This window comes from Schistocerca nitens, chromosome 8 (genome assembly GCF_023898315.1).
Source record: "Schistocerca nitens isolate TAMUIC-IGC-003100 chromosome 8, iqSchNite1.1, whole genome shotgun sequence".
Lineage (NCBI taxonomy): Eukaryota > Metazoa > Arthropoda > Insecta > Orthoptera > Acrididae > Schistocerca > Schistocerca nitens.
Window position 1 is genome coordinate 102,113,904 of NC_064621.1, and position 17,698 is coordinate 102,131,601.

The 17,698-nt window shown below is 46.8% G+C and overlaps 1 protein-coding gene across 1 annotated transcript in view; it reads left to right on the plus strand.

The window, feature by feature from the left end:
• Positions 1–17,698, plus strand: part of LOC126199424 (uncharacterized) — a gene marked incomplete at its 5' end in the record, with an annotated part of 737,054 nt that overhangs the window by 395,787 nt on the left and 323,569 nt on the right. The gene's annotated exons all lie outside the window — the stretch shown is intronic.

Below are 17,698 nucleotides of genomic sequence, written 5' to 3' on the forward strand. Positions count from 1 at the left end.
TCATTAGTGACAGCGCAGCTCAAAACGGATTTCGGCCTTAAATGCGTTTCTCGGCTCTCGGCTCTCGGCGTTGCTAGCCGGCCAGCAGTGCACCGTGCGGTCCTAGCCGCTCCTCGCTGCCTCTCGCTAAACAAAAAGTCGCCCCGGACCACAGAACTGCGGAGCCCATTAGCCAGAGATAACGAAGCCGCTCGCCGCCCGCGCCCTTCTCGCCGGCCACGGCGAGTTTTCGGCCCTTTGTCGCCACCCGTATGGGACAGCAGAATCCGCTCTTAGAGGTGATCGCAGTTGACTGTCGAAGCCAGACAGGCTCGGTTCCCATCGACAGTCGTCCAATAATTAATATGGTTACAAGACGTCAACAACGTTTGTTTACAACATTTCCGAATACTCTTACTACCCGACGACGCTATTATTGCACTTGGCTTCCCGTGGCCGTTACCGGAAACAGGCGGGGACGTTATTGTGAAGAAGTACAGTGGTGACTAAGGAAATCGCATCGCACTGTGAATGCTTTCCGGACAGCTCCGCATCTACTATAAACGGGATCAGCGTGTTCTCGTCTAATAACACGATAAAATATCAGGATATGCCCATCGATGCGCCCTCAGTCCCAGGTGCAATAGTATTGTGGATGACTAATACACATGATAAGAGGATATACTCCTTCATGTGAATATAGAACCTGGAACACGTGTTGTAACGAAACAGCAGTCTTCAGCAGCTTTTGTAGATCTAACTGCTGCTCACAATATACTATAGCTGGACAGGCTAATAGTAAAGCTAAAGCAAACTGTACATTGCTGGATACTAACAACACGGTTGTCTAACGCATTGAAAAACCAATATTTCCGAGTCTGGCTTCAGGACTGATGTGTGGAGCTTTCGACACAATGAAATTAAACTATAACCAGTTTGTAGTTGCCACATACTTCTTTATTACTAACATATTGCTCTTAACAAATTAACAGTAGCAATGATTATAGAGACCGAGCGAGGTGGTGCAGTGGTTACCACACTGGTCTTGCATTCGGGAGGACGACGGTTCAATCCCGCGTCCGGCCATTCTGATTTAGGTTTTCCGTGATTTCCCTAAATCGCTCCAGGCAGATGCCGGGATGGTTACTTTGAAAGGGCACGGCCGACTTTCTTCCCCGTCCTTCCCCAATCCAATGAGACCGATGACATAGCTGTTTGGTCTCTTCCCCCAAACAACCCAAGCCACCCCAATGATTACAGAAAGTTTCAAAATTTGCTTAACCAACCTTCATTAAGTAAAACATTATTCATAAAACCATTATTAATAAAATATATCTGCCATAACTAAACCTCACAAGCTTCGTAACTTACATTGAAACTATTTTTCATATAATTCACATCAAAACTCTAAAACTACTTCCACAACTAAGGGGGTGCATTAAGTCCAACAAATATAGGTCTTTCAAAATTTGCTTAGCCAACTTTCATTAATTAAAACAATATTCAGAAAACCACTATTAATCAAATATCAAACATGCTTCAACTAACATAGAAACTGGTTTTCATGTAACTCGGGACCCAGCTAAGAACATTAAAGTCCAATAAGCTCAGATCTTTCCAAAACTGGTCTTAAAATTTCTGACAATTAACAGGATTATAATACATTCAATATAATAATAACATAGGAAATCGTCTTAACATGGGACCGCCTCAAGTTTACGATAAATTGGTGATGGACGCGAGCAAACCGAAAGATTCTAACAGACACAGGAGATGCACGGACCAGAAAGTGAAATAAAAATATACTCAACTTTGATCTACAAGTAAGGTTGCGGAAAACCACAACGCTCCACCGGCAAGATGGAATTGCCACACGTTAACAACGCAACCATAGACACCGTTCCAGGTCCTTAACTTTCACTCTTCCATCGTGATACCCCGATCGAATCTTGCTCGCGTCGACCACCGCCAATTATCTGAAACATAAACACATCAGCGGCAGACAACATTCTGACGTAACAGATACACAAGGCTATTAACCCAAATAGTTATCAATAAAACTTTAATTCTACGCGGCACAAATGAAATTTAAGCAGACTTAACATACGTGACAGTGGCTCTTGAGATTTGATTAGACAACCTATAAAACAAAAAATAAGATAATAAAATAGAAAAGTAACTAGGGAGAATTTTTTGGCGCGCTTCTGAACGCCAGGCACAAACTTACACACTACTTGGTACGCATTAAACACGGCTTCATGTCTATTGGTTGTGCATCACTAGCACTCCCTTAAATGCCGTCAACATATCAGGCAGCAAGATCAAAGGTCACTGAAACAGCCGGCCAGTGTGGCACTATCGGACGTAACATGTGAGGTCATCAGTCCCCTAGAACTTAGAACTACTTAAACCTAACTAACCTAAGGACATCACACACATCGATGCCCGAGGTAGGATTCGAACCTGCGACCGTAGCAGCAGCGCGATTCCGGACTGAAGCGCCTAGAACCGCTCGGCCACAGCGGCCGGCTCTTCGAGGTAATCCATAATGTTCGAACACTATATATGTTCCAGAATCCTGCTTGGTATTGACGTTAACGAAATGGACCTGTAATTTAGTGGATTACTCCTACTACCGTTCTTGAATGTTGGCATGACCTGTGCAACTTTTGCCGGCTGGTGTAGCCGAGCGGTTCTAGGCGCTTCAGTCTGGAACCGCGCGGCGGCATGGATGTGTGTGATGTCCTTAGGTTAGTTAGGTTTAAGTAACTCTAAGTTCTAGGGGACTGATGACCTCAGATGTTAAGTCCCATAGTGCTCACGGCCATTTTTGCTTGACTACTCCGAGGATATTTACTTGTACGTTACTAATGTTGGCAGCTGTTCTTTATTCGAATTCTGAAATATTTACTTCGTCTTCTTTGGTGAAGGAATTTCGGAAAGCTGTGATTAGTAACTCTGCTTTGGTAACACGGTCGTCGATAGTATCTCAATTGCTGTCGTGGAGATAAGGCATTGATTGTGTCTCGCCACTAGCATACTTCACATACGACCACAATCTCTCTGGATTTTCTGGCAGGTTTCGAGGCAAAGTTTCGCTTTGAAGTCCGCGCTAAATTTCGAGCTTCTGTAAAAGATTGCCAATGTTTCGGATTTTGCGTCTGCTTAAATTTGGCATGTTTGTTTCGTTGTTGCTGCAGCAGTGTTCTAACTCGTTTTGTGTACCAAGGAGGATCAGCTCCGTCGTTTGTTAATTTATTTGGTATAAATCTCTCAATTCCTGACGATACTATTTCTTTGAATTCAAGCCACAACTGGTGCACATTAATATTTTCAATTTGGAATAAGTGGAGACTGTCTGTCAGGAAGGCGTCAAATCTGGAAGTGATACGATGAACCCTCTGCCAAGCACGCGAGTGTGAATTCCAGGGTAGACATGTAGTTGCTGATGTATCGGAACTGTGGACGCGAATGGCAACTGTGCCGGCGACACTGTAAGCTGCCGATCGGTGGGCCGAGCGTAACGAGTCGAATGGCGCTCCTATTTCGAAGCCGCCCCCGCCGCCCACCCAGGCGTGCAGTGCTGGGCAAGGTCGCGCGCACGTTAGCGCGGCCGCCCGCTCTTCCGTTCATTACACACGCCGTGCGAAGCGCGCGCCGGCGCGAGCCGTGTAACCAGTCACAGCTATTATTACACCTCCCCCCCCTCCCCCCTCCTCCCTACCGCGGGCCGCCAACGCAGTGCAAGTGCAAGAGCAAGTGCCGCCCTGTTATACCCACCCATACCCATTATAGAAATAAAAGTTGTCGCCGAAGTTGCTAACACAAGTAAATCACAACTGTCTCCAACCAGTGATACTGCTTCCAATTCTGGTTGGGATACAATTTTCATCAGAATTTGCCCCGAGGGGGGGCTTGCAATTAGGATTATTGAATCGCTCACCAGTTAATCTCTAAACTTCTCCGTTCTGTCCCATGCGTTTGAGGACACGTTATACTTCATGGTGATCCGATCGTCGAAAGGTAACGTTTATCTTCTTGGCCTACGCACGTTGCCTCTTTGCTGTAACCGGTTTCTTCATCTTCTCCCTTACTTTCATTTCCATGAAACACCTGTAATCAACTCAAACACAGCGTAACTACACTGAAGAGCCAAAGAAACTGTTTTTTTTTTTTTTTTTATCAACAGTCTACTGACTGGTTTGATGCGGCCCGCCACGAATTCCTTTCCTGTGCTAACCTCTTCATCTCAGAGTAGCACTTGCAACCTACGTCCTCAATTATTTGCTTGACGTATTCCAATCTCTGTCTTCCTCTACAGTTTTTGCCCTCTACAGCTCCCTCTAGTACCATGGAAGTCTTTCCCTCATGTCTTAGCAGATGTCCTATCATCCTGTCCCTTCTCCTTATCAGTGTTTTCCACATATTCCTTTCCTCTCCGATACTGCGTAGAACCTCCTCATTCCTTACCTTATCAGTCCACCTAATTTTCAACATTCGTCTATAGCACCACATCTCAAATGCTTCGATTCTCTTCTGTTCCGGTTTTCCCACAGTCCATGTTTCACTACCATACAATGCTGTACTCCAGACGTACATCCTCAGAAATTTCTTCCTCAAATTAAGGCCGGTATTTGATATTAGTAGACTTCTCTTGGCCAGAAATGCCTTTTTTGCCATAGCGAGTCTGCTTTTGATGTCCTCCTTGCTCCGTCCGTCATTGGTTATTTTACTGCCTAGGTAGCCGAATTCCTTAACTTCATTGACTTCGTGACCATCAATCCTGATGTTAAGTTTCTCGCTGTTCTCATTTCTACTACTTCTCATTACCTTCGTCTTTCTCCGATTTACTATCAAACCGTACTGTGTACTCATTAGACTGTTCATTCAATTCAGCAGATCATTTAATTCTTCTTCACTTTCACTCAGGATAGCAAAGTCATCAGCGAATCGTATCATTGATATCCTTTCACCTTGTATTTTAATTCCATTCCTGAACCTTTCTTTTATTTCCATCTTTGCTTCCTCGATGTACAGATTGAAGAGTAGGGGCGAAAGGCTACAGCCTTGTCTTACACCCTTGTTAATACGAGCACTTCGTTCCTGATCGTCCACTCTTATTATTCCCTCTTGGTTGTTGTATATATTGTATATGACCCGTCTCTCCCTATAGCTTACCCCTACTTTTTTCAGAATCTCGAACAGCTTGCACCATTTTATACTGTCGAACGCTTTTTCCAGGTCGACAAATCCTATGAAAGTGTCTTGATTTTTCTTTAGCCTTGCTTCCATTATTAGCCGTAACGTCAGAATTGCCTCTCTCGTCCCTTTACTTTTCCTAAAGCCAAACTGATCGTCACCTAGCGCATTCTAAATTTTCTTTTCCATTCTTCTGTATATTATTCTTGTAAGCAGCTTCGATGCATGAGCAGTTAAGCTGATTGTGCGATAATTCTCGCACTTGTCAGCCCTTGGAACTGGTACACCTGCCAAATATCGTGTAGGGCCCCCGCGAGAACGCAGAAGTATCGCAACAAGACGTGGCATGGGTTTGACTAACGTCTCAAGTAGTGCTGGAGGGAACTGACACCATCAGTTCTACAGGGCTGTCTACAAGAGTAGGAGGGCGTGGGGCTCTCTTCTGAACAGCTCGTTGCAAGGCATCCCAGATATCCTCAATGTCCGTATATGGAGAGTTTGGTGTCTAGCGGAAGGGTTTAAACTCAGAAGACTGTTCTTGGAGCCACTCTATAGCAATTCTGGGCGTGTAGGGTGTCACATTGTCCTGCCGGAATTGCTCAAACCCGTCAGACTGCACAAATGGACATGAATGGATGCAGATGACCAGACAGAATGCTTACGTGCGTGTCACCTGTCAGAGTCGTATCTAGACGTGTCAGGGGTCCCATATCACTTCAGCTGTCCACGTCCCACACCATAACAGAGCCTCCACCAGCTTGAACAGTTTCCATTGATTCATGAGGTTGTCTTCATACCAGTAAACGTCCATACGCACGACACAATTGGAAACGATACTCGTCCGACCAGGTTACATGTCACTAGTCATCAACAGTCCAATGCCGGTGTTGACGGACCCAGGCAAGGCGTAAAGCTTTGTGTCGTGCAGTCATCGAGGGTACACGAGTGGGCTCCTGCTCCGAAAGCGACCGTTGCGGCCGCGCAGTTCCAGACTGAAGCGCCTAGAACCGCTCGGCTACACCAGCCGGCAAAAGTCGCTCAGGTCATGCCTAATATTCAAGAACGGTAGTAGGAGTAATCCACTAAATTACAGGTCCATATCGTTAACGTCAATACGAAGCAGGATTCTGAAACATACACTCCTGGAAATTGAAATAAGAACACCGTGAATTCATTGTCCCAGGAAGGGGAAACTTTATTGACACATTCCTGGGGTCAGATACATCACATGATCACACTGACAGAACCACAGGCACATAGACACAGGCAACAGAGCATGCACAATGTCGGCACTAGTACAGTGTATATCCACCTTTCACAGCAATGCAGGCTGCTATTCTCCCATGGAGACGATCGTAGAGATGCTGGATGTAGTCCTGTGGAACGGCTTGCCATGCCATTTCCACCTGGCGCCTCAGTTGGACCAGCGTTCGTGCTGGACGTGCAGACCGCGTGAGACGACGCTTCATCCAGTCCCAAACATGCTCAATGGGGGACAGATCCGGAGATCTTGCTGGCCAGGGTAGTTTACTTACACCTTCTAGAGCACGTTGGGTGGCACGGGATACATGCGGACGTGCATTGTCCTGTTGGAACAGCAAGTTCCCTTGCCGGTCTAGGAATGGTAGAACGATGGGTTCGATGACGGTTTGGATGTACCGTGCACTATTCAGTGTCCCCTCGACGATCATCAGTGGTGTACGGCCAGTGTAGGAGATCGCTCCCCACACCATGATGCCGGGTGTTGGCCCTGTGTGCCTCGGTCGTATGCAGTCCTGATTGTGGCGCTCACCTGCACGGCGCCAAACACGCATACGACCATCATTGGCACCAAGGCAGAAGCGACTCTCATCGCTGAAGACGACACGTCTCCATTCGTCCCTCCATTCACGCCTGTCGCGACACCACTGGAGGCGGGCTGCACGATGTTGGGGCGTGAGCGGAAGACGGCCTAACGGTGTGCGGGACCGTAGCCCAGCTTCATGGAGACGGTTGCGAATGGTCCTCGCCGATACCCCAGGAGCAACAGTGTCCCTAATTTGCTGGGAAGTGGCGGTGCGGTCCCCTACGGCACTGCGTAGGATCCTACGGTCTTGGCGTGCATCCGTGCGTCGCTGCGGTCCGGTCCCAGGTCGACTGGCACGTGCACCTTCCGCCGACCACTGGCGACAACATCGATGTACTGTGGAGACCTCACGCCCCACGTGTTGAGCAATTCGGCGGTACGTCCACCCGGCCTCCCGCATGCCCACTATACGCCCTCGCTGAAAGTCCGTCAACTGCACATACGGTTCACGTCCACGCTGTCGCGGCATGCTACCAGTGTTAAAGACTGCGATGGAGCTCCGTATGCCACGGCAAACTGGCTGACACTGACGGCGGCGGTGCACAAATGCTGCGCAGCTAGCGCCATTCGACGGCCAACACCGCGGTTCCTGGTGTGTCCGCTGTGCCGTGCGTGTGATCATTGCTTGTACAGCCCTCTCGCAGTGTCCGGAGCAAGTATGGTGGGTCTGACACACCGGTGTCAATGTGTTCTTTTTTCCATTTCCAGGAGTGTATATTGTGTTCGAACATTATGGATTACCTCGAAGAGCCGGCCGCTGTGGCCGAGCGGTTCTAGGCGCTTCAGTCCTGAACAGCGCCGCTGCTACGGTCGCAGGTTCGAATCCTGCCTCGGCCATCGATGTGTGTGATGTCTTTAGGTTAGTCAGGGGACTGATGACCTCACAAGTTACATCCCATAGTGCTTAGAGCCATTCGAACCATTTGATTACCTACAAGAAAACGGTTTATTGGCACACAGTCAGTCTGTGACTGACTGCCCCTCCGGTCCGCGGCGGTGATCTACAGTGAATGACTTTAATATTCGGACACTATGATATGTTAACCTTGTAGCATCATAACTTTATTCGTAACAGAACAAACAAAACATATAACCAAGTATTATATTCCAAGATGTGACTTGTAAATAATAGCGTAAGCTTTATACGATAACGTATAGAAGTTCTTTTATAATATTATTTAAATACAACTCGGTCGTATATTCACGTTACTTTAATATTCCGACACTTTGCAGAACTAATCATTTCAAGACAAGATTTTGCGGAACATGTTTCAATATCTTGTCGGGTAGCCATTCTGTTTTACCACTCCTTTCAACGCTGCGGCATACTGTAAATGATCTTTTTTTAAATGCTGCGCATTTAGACTGCCCCATTCTTCTTTTAATTGACGCTTGAGAGTTTCCTTGGACGATACTGGTGTTTTTCTAACACGTCGCTCCAGTTCTCCCCACACATTCTGAATGGGTTCGAGATCTGATTGAGGTGTGGTTGTAACACTTTGGGGCAATTGTACAACAAATATTCCTACACAATGCAAGCCTTATGTTTCGGGTCATTGTCCTGGTAAAACTTGAACGTGTTTGATATCCCCATGGATTCAGCACTTTTCCGTAAACTGTTCTTTAATATGTTCAAACAGACATATTTATCCATAATACTGTCGATGAACACCAATTCGCCCTGTCCAAATATCGATATACATCCCCACCTCCATGCTTTACATTGGGTTTAATATTTGTGACTGTAAATTCTTCGTTCTTCTACCGCCACACCATGCTTCGTCCACACGATCCAAAAACGTTAAATTTACTTCTCTCGGCAAAAGTGGCGTCGTTCCACCATATTTCATCCTTCGTAATAAACTCCCTGGCAAAGTAGTCTACAATCTCGTCCTCCAGTTCTCTTCATTCACATACGGTTTCTTCCTGGCCACCCTTCCATTGTAGCCACTTTCATTTAATGCTTTGCGAATGTCTACCAAAGCCACTAAATTGCGAATGAATGTAATATTTATGACTGTGGTGACCTAGTCGCTACGATGAATTGCAGCCTTCAAAAATTGGGCTATACGCAATGTCGTGCGAACCTTACGTAGCGCAAGCCGATCTCTGTGATTCTAATAACTGTATGCGTGACGATGAATCGCGTCTTCTGCGGAAGGATCCATTAGTGTTTGGTTAGTTCTGTGTATGACGTGCGTATAACGTAAACATCGTTGTGTGTGTGTGTGTACTTTTTGGTGTTGTTCAAAATGGCTCTGAGCACTATGGGACTCAACTTCTGAGGTCATTAGTCCCCTAGAACTTAGAACAAGTTAAACCTAACTAACCTAAGGACATAACACACATCCATGCCCGAGGCAGGATTCGAACCTGCGACCGTAGCGGTTTCGCGGTTCCAGACTGCAGCGCCTAGAACCACACGGCCACTTCGTCCGGCTTCTCGGTGTTGTTGTGTGATTAATACGGAAAGAAAGAAAGCCAGACAAGGAACTGGAAGCGATCAGCGGGCCGCGGTGGCCGACAGGTTCTAGGCGCTTCAGTCCGGAACCATGCGACTGCTACGGTCGCAGGTTCGAATCCCGCCACGGGCATGGATGTGTGTGATCTCCATAGGTTAGTAAGGTTTAAGTAGTTCTAAGTTCTAGGGGACTGATGAGCTCAGATATTAAGTCCCACAGTGCTCAGAGCCATTTTGAAGCGAACAGACCAATTGTTGTGGCAGTCTGGCAACGGCGAATGGTCGAGGCGTGTTGTTGAACGCTTTGCTTGGAGGGAACCAGCTCCATTGGGCGAAGTGTGAGCTGTCAAGTAATTCTAATCGGACTATAGTGGTGGTTCGTGGTTGACACCACCATCTGGCGACCGCCGCCAGCAAAGCGTCTGCCGGTAAGCATAGCCAGGAGGAAGCAACATATATGCACGCCCTCTTTTTTCGCTCTGCTGGAGAGGCCTGCGTCTAGCCAGACATTACGCAACCTCCTCCACACGATCGATTTAGCCCCTGGGAATCCATTACGCACATCAGTAGAACCGGCCTCCCCCGCGAATTATACATGGGAGGAGGCAATACATTCGTTGAGTCTACTAGGAACGTACGCTCTCGGAATTTTAACAGTAGACCACTGCGTGTGATCCACGCCTCTCTCGTAACGTCTGCTATTAGAGGTGGATGAGAAGCTCTGTAAAGCTTTCGCGCTTACTAAACGAAACATGGCGGAAGGTACTGCACTTGTTTGCACTTTCTGTATTTCTTCTACGGTAAATTTGGTAAGTGTGCAGTACTGGCGATTAATACTCAAGAATCGACCGAGGATGGGTTTTGTAAGCTACTTCCTTCGTGAGTGCACTAAATTTTCTGATAGAAGTTTTCGTATGATTAATTTTATGTGCTCTGTCTACTTTAAATCTCCCCGTACCCACACTCCGCAATGTTTAATGGATACCGCTGCTTCCAGTGATCGTTCAGTAATAGCGTAAAGCCGTAAACACACAATAAGGGGCGTTGCCGCCTGCCTATGCGCAGTACGTTACTTCTCTTTGTGTTAAGACTCGCCTACCTATTCCTCTACCAACAGTCGATCCTCTACAGGTTTTCCGTATTTCACTACAACACTCTAGCGTTACGTATGCAACAGCATCATCCGTGAAAAGTCATGTTGACGCTTCCTGCGTTATCCATTAGGTTATTTGTACGAGTTATGAGCAGTATTGCCGGCCGGGATGGCCGAGCGGTTCTAGGAGCTACAGTCTGGAACCGCGCGACCGCTACGGTCGTAGGCTCGAATCCTGCCTCGGGCATGGGTGTGTGTGATGTCCTTAGTTAGGTTTAAGTAGTTCTAAGTTCTAGGGGATTGATGACCTCAGAAGTTAAGTACCATAGTGCTCAGTGCCATTTGAACCATTTAAACAGTATTACATACAGGGTGGTCAGAAATTCTCGTTACAAATTTCTAGGACATGTAGAGGGTAGTGATTACAGAACATTTTGAATAGGAATCCATGTCCGGAATCGTATCGTTTCCGTTTCACGACAGTTTCAGTTCAGATGTGTACCTCGTCAACGTCTGCTTAGGGCAAGAGAAACGTCTCAGAGTTCCCTGTCTTGGTATACAACAGGGTAGACACGATGACGTGTACTACGTCAGACGATCCCCAGAACTAATGAAGAGGTATTGAATAGAATTGGGGAGAAGAGGAGTTTGTGGCACAACTTGACTAGAAGAAGGGATTGGTTAGTAGGACATGTTCTGAGGCATCAAGGGATCACCAATTTAGTATTGGAGGGCAGCGTGGAGGGTAAAAATCGTAGAAGGAGACCAAGAGATGAATACACTAAGCAGATTCAGAAGGATGGAGGCTGCAGTACGTACTGGGAGATGAAGCAGCTATCACAGGATAGAGTAGCATGGAGAGCTGCAGCAAACCAATCTCAGGACTGAAGACCACAACAACAACAACACTTCTGTGAGACCGAGTCAATACCTGTGCATCACCGATAGAGGAAACATTGTGCAGTACACGTTTGCGGAATACACAGACATGCTCCTTGTGTATGGCGAAGCTGGAGGTAACGGAAGAGCTGCTAGTCGGCTGTATCATGAACGTTTTCCACACGGTCACACTCCATCGCACAAACTGTTTGCCCAGGTTACGCAACGGCTACGAGGAACAAGTACCTTCACCGTGAGGAGGCCGGCCGAAGTGGCCGCGCGGTTCTGGCGCTGCAGTCTGGAGCCGCGAGACCGCTACGGTCGCAGGTTCGAATCCTGCCTCGGGCATGGATGTGTGTGGTGTCCTTAGGTTAGTTAGGTTTAACTAGTTCTAAGTTCTAGGGGACTAATGACCTCAGCAGTTGAGTCCCATAGTGCTCAGAGCCATTTGAACCATTTTTGAACCGTGAGGAGGCAGGACTGCGGTGCTCCACGGCGACGCAGCACTCCCGAATTTGAAGAAGGTGTACTGCGTAGCATTGAAGATAGCCCGTCAACGATTTCACCGACAATTGCACGTGCAATGGCTGTTAGTCACAGTAGCCGTCTTGGACGTCCTGCATGAGCAACAATTACATCCGTACCACTTACAAAGGGTACACGCTATGGGTCCAGCAGACTTTCCACAACGCGTTGCCTTCTGCACATGGTCCGTGCACCGTTGCATCGACGCGCCCCTGTTTCCACGTCGAGTTCTCTTCACAGATGAATGTAGGTTCACAGGGGATTGTGTTCTGAAAGCTCGAAATAGCCATGTCTGGGCGGACGGAAACCCTCATGCCACGCATGTTCAGAGATTTCAAGACAGGTTTGGAATTAACGTGTGGGCAGGTATTCTGGACGTCCATGTGATTGGACCATACCTCCTTCCATCCAAGCCCACGGGTCCCACATACTTAGTCTTCCTACGACACGTACTGGACCCGTTCTTGGAAGCTGTGCCATTAAATGTCCGTCAGGAAATGTGGTTTCAGCATGATGGAGCACCACCTCACTTTTCACTGGCTGTCCGGAGACATCTCAACAGACGGTATGGTGAAAGATGGATAGGCCGTGATGGTCCAAGAGCGTGGCCGCCACGATCGCCGGATTTAACCCCTATGGACTGCTTCTTGTGGGGTCTTATGAAGAGCCTAATGTATGAGACACGAGTTCTGGCCGTTGCACACGACATGAAGAGACACCAGGTGGGATTGAGAGAGTGTACCAGAACATGCTTCGGAGGTACAATGTGTGTAACAAAGTTGGTGATCGCCACATGGAGCCGCTGTTGTAATGCATCGGTACGTTGCGGCTGGTGCCGTAGATGCTGTGTTCTTGTTGTTGTCGACTAATGTAAACCATAAGGTGTAAGTTGTAATGAAAATGCATAAGTAATAAACCGAACGAGTCAGTGTTCTTTTAAAATGGATTGCAACAATTGTAGTGGGTCACACCTAAGTACATTCCTCACGTGGGTGTCGATGAGATAATCATTTGTATTGAAATTGTCGTAGAATGGAAACGATACGTTTCCGGACACGGGTTCCTTTTCAAAATGTTATGTACCCACTACCCTCTACATGTCCTAGAAGTTTGTAACGGGGATTTCCGACCACCCCGTATAAATAAAACTGTAACTGTTCGTTTGTTCAGAATCGTGTGTCTCTGAAAGTGCTTCAGCGATCGAAAAGTTCTCGACCGATTTTTATATCTTCTCCTCTGCCCTCTCGCCATCTCCTCCTCTTTTCTTCGCACCTGCGCTTCTCTGTCCATCGCAACTTTCCCCCTATCTCTGAACTTGGGCGTTGTTGATTGTTACTGCAAACTGGGATTCTGTAGCAGTATTCTAATAATAATCAGATAAGCCATCAATACAGTTTTCCTGTCTGCTAACAACGTTTCACTGTTATATATTTACATATTATATCTACAGAACAGCAACTGCTTCCAGCCAAGCAAATCGAGGGCGAATAAAGTCAAATAAGAGTATTAATCTCCATCGCACCTTAACTTAAAACAGGCATCTCCTGAGATTTCCCGTGCCGTCCCGTACTGTGATGCCCCTATGAGTGCCGAACACATCTACCACGAGTTACGTTCGGACGGAAATGGCCTCACCTTCCGCGCCACGTTTTCCCCTTCTCCGGTGAATACACTTTCTCGAGTACGCGAACAGATCTGTGGAAGGTCCCCAGGCAGAGAGCTACGCTCCTAATGCACAGTTAATGACAGGCGTCGTTTGCCGAGCAGACTGGATGGAGGAAGCGAGAGAGGCCGACTGTCTGAGAGACTGTAAACCTGCGAGGTCGCTTTCAGAACTGAGAGGCGAATCTGAGGTCCTTTTGTCGGCCGGGCCCTTCAACAGTCGTTAACAGCCGCCCTGCGGCAAGGGGGAACGCCCTTGCCGAAGACCTCTGTGTAGACGAAATCCGTTTGGAAGCAGGCTACACTTCCGTTTCCTGCGCTATTGTCAAGAACGGAAAGGTACGCTACTATAGCTTATATCCGTAAGCGGGATCCTATCTGCTGCTGGAGAAAACGACGAGATTAAAGCAAACATTTAATTCCTGTTATATATCAGACATCGCTGCAAAAAATTCGAAACGTATACAACCTAAAAAAAATGGCTCTGAGCACTATGGGACTTAACACGTGAGGTCATCAGTCCCCTAGAAGTTAGAACTACCTAAACCTAACTAACCTAAGGACATCACACATATCCATGCCCGAGGCAGGATTCGAACCTGCGACCGTAGCGGTCATGCGGTTCCAGACTGAAGCGCCTAGAAACGCACGGCCACACCGGCCGGCTATACAACCTATTCTGTCTTTATGGTGACGAGCACGAGCAGTGTTTTGCAAGGGGCATTTAAGGTTTCCTTGAGACTTCAGTTTCTTCCGATGTATGCAATGTTCAAATAACTTACGCGAATGCGGGTGTGTGACGCCGTCCACAACCGCTGATATTTCGACAGGGGCACATTCTGCCATTTTCAAGGCAAAATTGCAGCAAGTAAGCGCTGTACAAGGGAATTTTCAAACCGCGGTTTGCAGAGAAACTCCGGAAAGGTAACACACAATATACTCAAATTAACAATCTTCGTGTGAGGCAGCATTAACTCTATCTCTGTTTTTTGAGAAAGGAGAGAGCAGGATTGCGTGCAGAATTCAAAGAAAAACCACCGTCTCAATTTATAAGGTTACTTGCTAATTTAATTTCAACTGCTTCCTTAACAACACTATCCCAATAGCTGGAAGTGCGTGCCAGAATCTCCGTGTTGCTATATTCCATTGGATGACCGGTGCCAAGACAATGTTTTGCAACAGCTCGCGTGTGTGACGCTTATGTTCATTATACCGGTCCTCCAAAGTCGTGGTGGTCCGGCATATGACATGCCAAAGCTGCAAGGAATATGATTGAGCCGGCTGTTGTGGCCAAGCGGTTCTAGGCACTTCAGTCCGGAACCGCGCTGCTGTTACGGTTGCAGGTTCGAAGCCTGCCCCTGGCATGAATGTTTGTGATGTCCTTAGGTTAGTTAGGTTTAAGTAGTTGCAAGTATAGGGGGCTGATGACCTCGGATGTTAAGTCCCATAGTGCTTAGAGCCATTTGAACCATTTTGAATATGGTAGAGACCCACCTTACCCCAACCACGATCATCCTTTAGCGAATCGAAACGGACCCTGATACTAGATGCGGGTCGATAAACACATTTCACATCATATTTGCGCAAAATACGACCAATCCGGTCCGAAATGCTCCCTTCCTAAGGCAAAAAGGACGTAGATTTTGGCGCTAGTGTTCGCAGTGTGTGTGTGTGTGTGTGTGTGTGAGAGAGAGGGAGAGAGAGAGAGAGAGAGAGAGAGAGAGAGCATGTGTGTTGTGGATTGGCACGACAGCCAACTCACTATGAGAGGAAGCCGAAAGGCACGCGTTTTAGCTCACGCAGGCTGGCGTGAGGTCTGGAACAGGTCAAGGAAATGAGACTAGCAAAAAAGGACGTAGCTATGGAATACTTAACTTTAATCCGCAAATGGTGAACATTGCTCTTGACGGTACATATTTTACAGCATCAATAGTAACTGGTAATGGCGCTTTGCTAGGTCGTAGCAAATGACGTAGCTGAAGGCTATGCTAACTATCGTCTCGGCAAATGAGAGCGTAATTTGTCAGTGAACCATCGCTAGCAAAGTCGGCTGTACAACTGGGGCGAGTGCTAGGAAGTCTCACTAGACCTGCCGTGTGGCGGCGCTCGGTCTGCAATCACTGATAGTGGCGACACGCGGGTCCGACGTATACTAACGGACCGCGGCCGATTTAAAGGCTACCACCTAGCAAGTGTGGTGTCTGGCGGTGACACCACAATATGTATGTGTGTGTGTGTGTGTGTGTGTGTGTGTGTGTGTGTGTACGTGTTGGCTTTCCTGAGCTTCTTTGCAAGGCGAGATTTTAAAGTCCCTTGCACAGCACTTACTTGCTGCTGTTATGCCTGGAAATTGGCTGGGCATGCTCCTTCACAAATATCGGCGGTCAGCCGGCTGTATTCTCGTAAGTTATTTGATCAAGGTTTTCTTTATTATCCGAACGTGTTTGGCTTTTGTCAGGCTCTCCACGGTGGCCTTACAGTAGACCGGAAGCGAGTTCTCAAAAGAATGAAAACACATTTACGCATTTACGTCATTATACAGTTGCAACGGTTAGCAGCAGCTAGCTCGTTGGACCTGTTGACGTTACAGGCTGTTTGACACCTAATACTGTTCTTAATGCCCGTGTTTATGACTTACGTCATTAATTAGCTGTCGTTTTAGTCTATGATGTTTCCTGTTGAAGAGGCCGACTCCATTCCATTAGCCATCTCCATGCGACAGGTAACTTGTTCCAGTTTACTATTGTGAAACATTCGTATGAACCAATGCACCTTAGCTCTTCCTGAGTGTAACACAATGGTAAGCAACTGAACAAGTGAAACCTTAAAAAGTGAAATTATCCTAATTTTCTGTTCTGATTTTGCTTGAGAGCTATTTTCTTCTGGTTTGTGGACTCTGAAGACAACTTTTCGTCTTTCAAGAGTGTTGGCAACTTCGCGTGTGGGTATCTCGTCATAATTCATTGGGTGCTATCTACATTGTTCTGAGAGATCTGATGCGTGTTATATTTTTTTGTTTAGTCTCTTGTACGTGTGTTATTTAGCTCTTTTTGATATAATACACCGCTTCAGACAGCTATGATCTTTCCCACGGCAAGCTGATTTGCAAAAGCTATTGACATTAGTGGAGAATGTACCTGTTGATTCTACCCCCCGCTCTACATAATCATTTTGTATCAGTTGAATGATAAGTAATGTAAGCACATCGACACGCTTTTAATATTATGGAGTTCTTCTTTTCGGCGGGGCTGTAGAAGATAGTGCATTTTTTCCTGATAGCGGTTATTTTGAACTTGTATCGCTGTATTTGACACTGGAAAATTTCATATGCCTTGTGTGCGTTGTAGTTGTCAACTATCTGACAGTGCAAATATTAATATGAGACGTGTAGTGACACCTAATATTGGTTTAATTCCGTTCCATGCAGATTACAGAATTATTACTGACTGTCGTAACGGTACACTGCATAAAATCAGTCGTGTCTTTAAAGATATCGTTTACATACTTTGTCCCACTGTTCCTCATGAGTGCAACCTTAAAGGGGGATTTCTCGTCGCTTCTGTTAGCTCAACTAAACCCACATTATGCCGATAATATTGCAATATAATGATGAGCGTTTCCTGCTTGTGGAAACAAACATTGAAGGGCAGTGTTTTGGCTGCAGGCTATTAATCTTTCGTGTAATACCATCAACATGGGTGTTGATAATAAACGCTACCTGTTATTGTTGGAAACACATTAGCGCATTGAATTATTGTACACATTCACTTACTGGTAAGTTTGTGTTTCCCCTCCCCCCTTCTCTTCTCTCTCTCTCTCTCTCTCTCTCTCTCTCCCTCTCTCCCCCTCTCTCTCTCTTTCTCTCTCTCTCCCTCCCCCTACAAACACACACACACTTACACTCACACACACACACACACACACACACACACAAACGGGCGCGCTCACATACACGTAAGCGTACAAATGGACACGAATCTAACACCACCTAGCAAAGAGCGTAGCACCGCTTCTGCTAGTCGGTTTGTAGTCTCTTAACCTTCAGTTTCTTTCC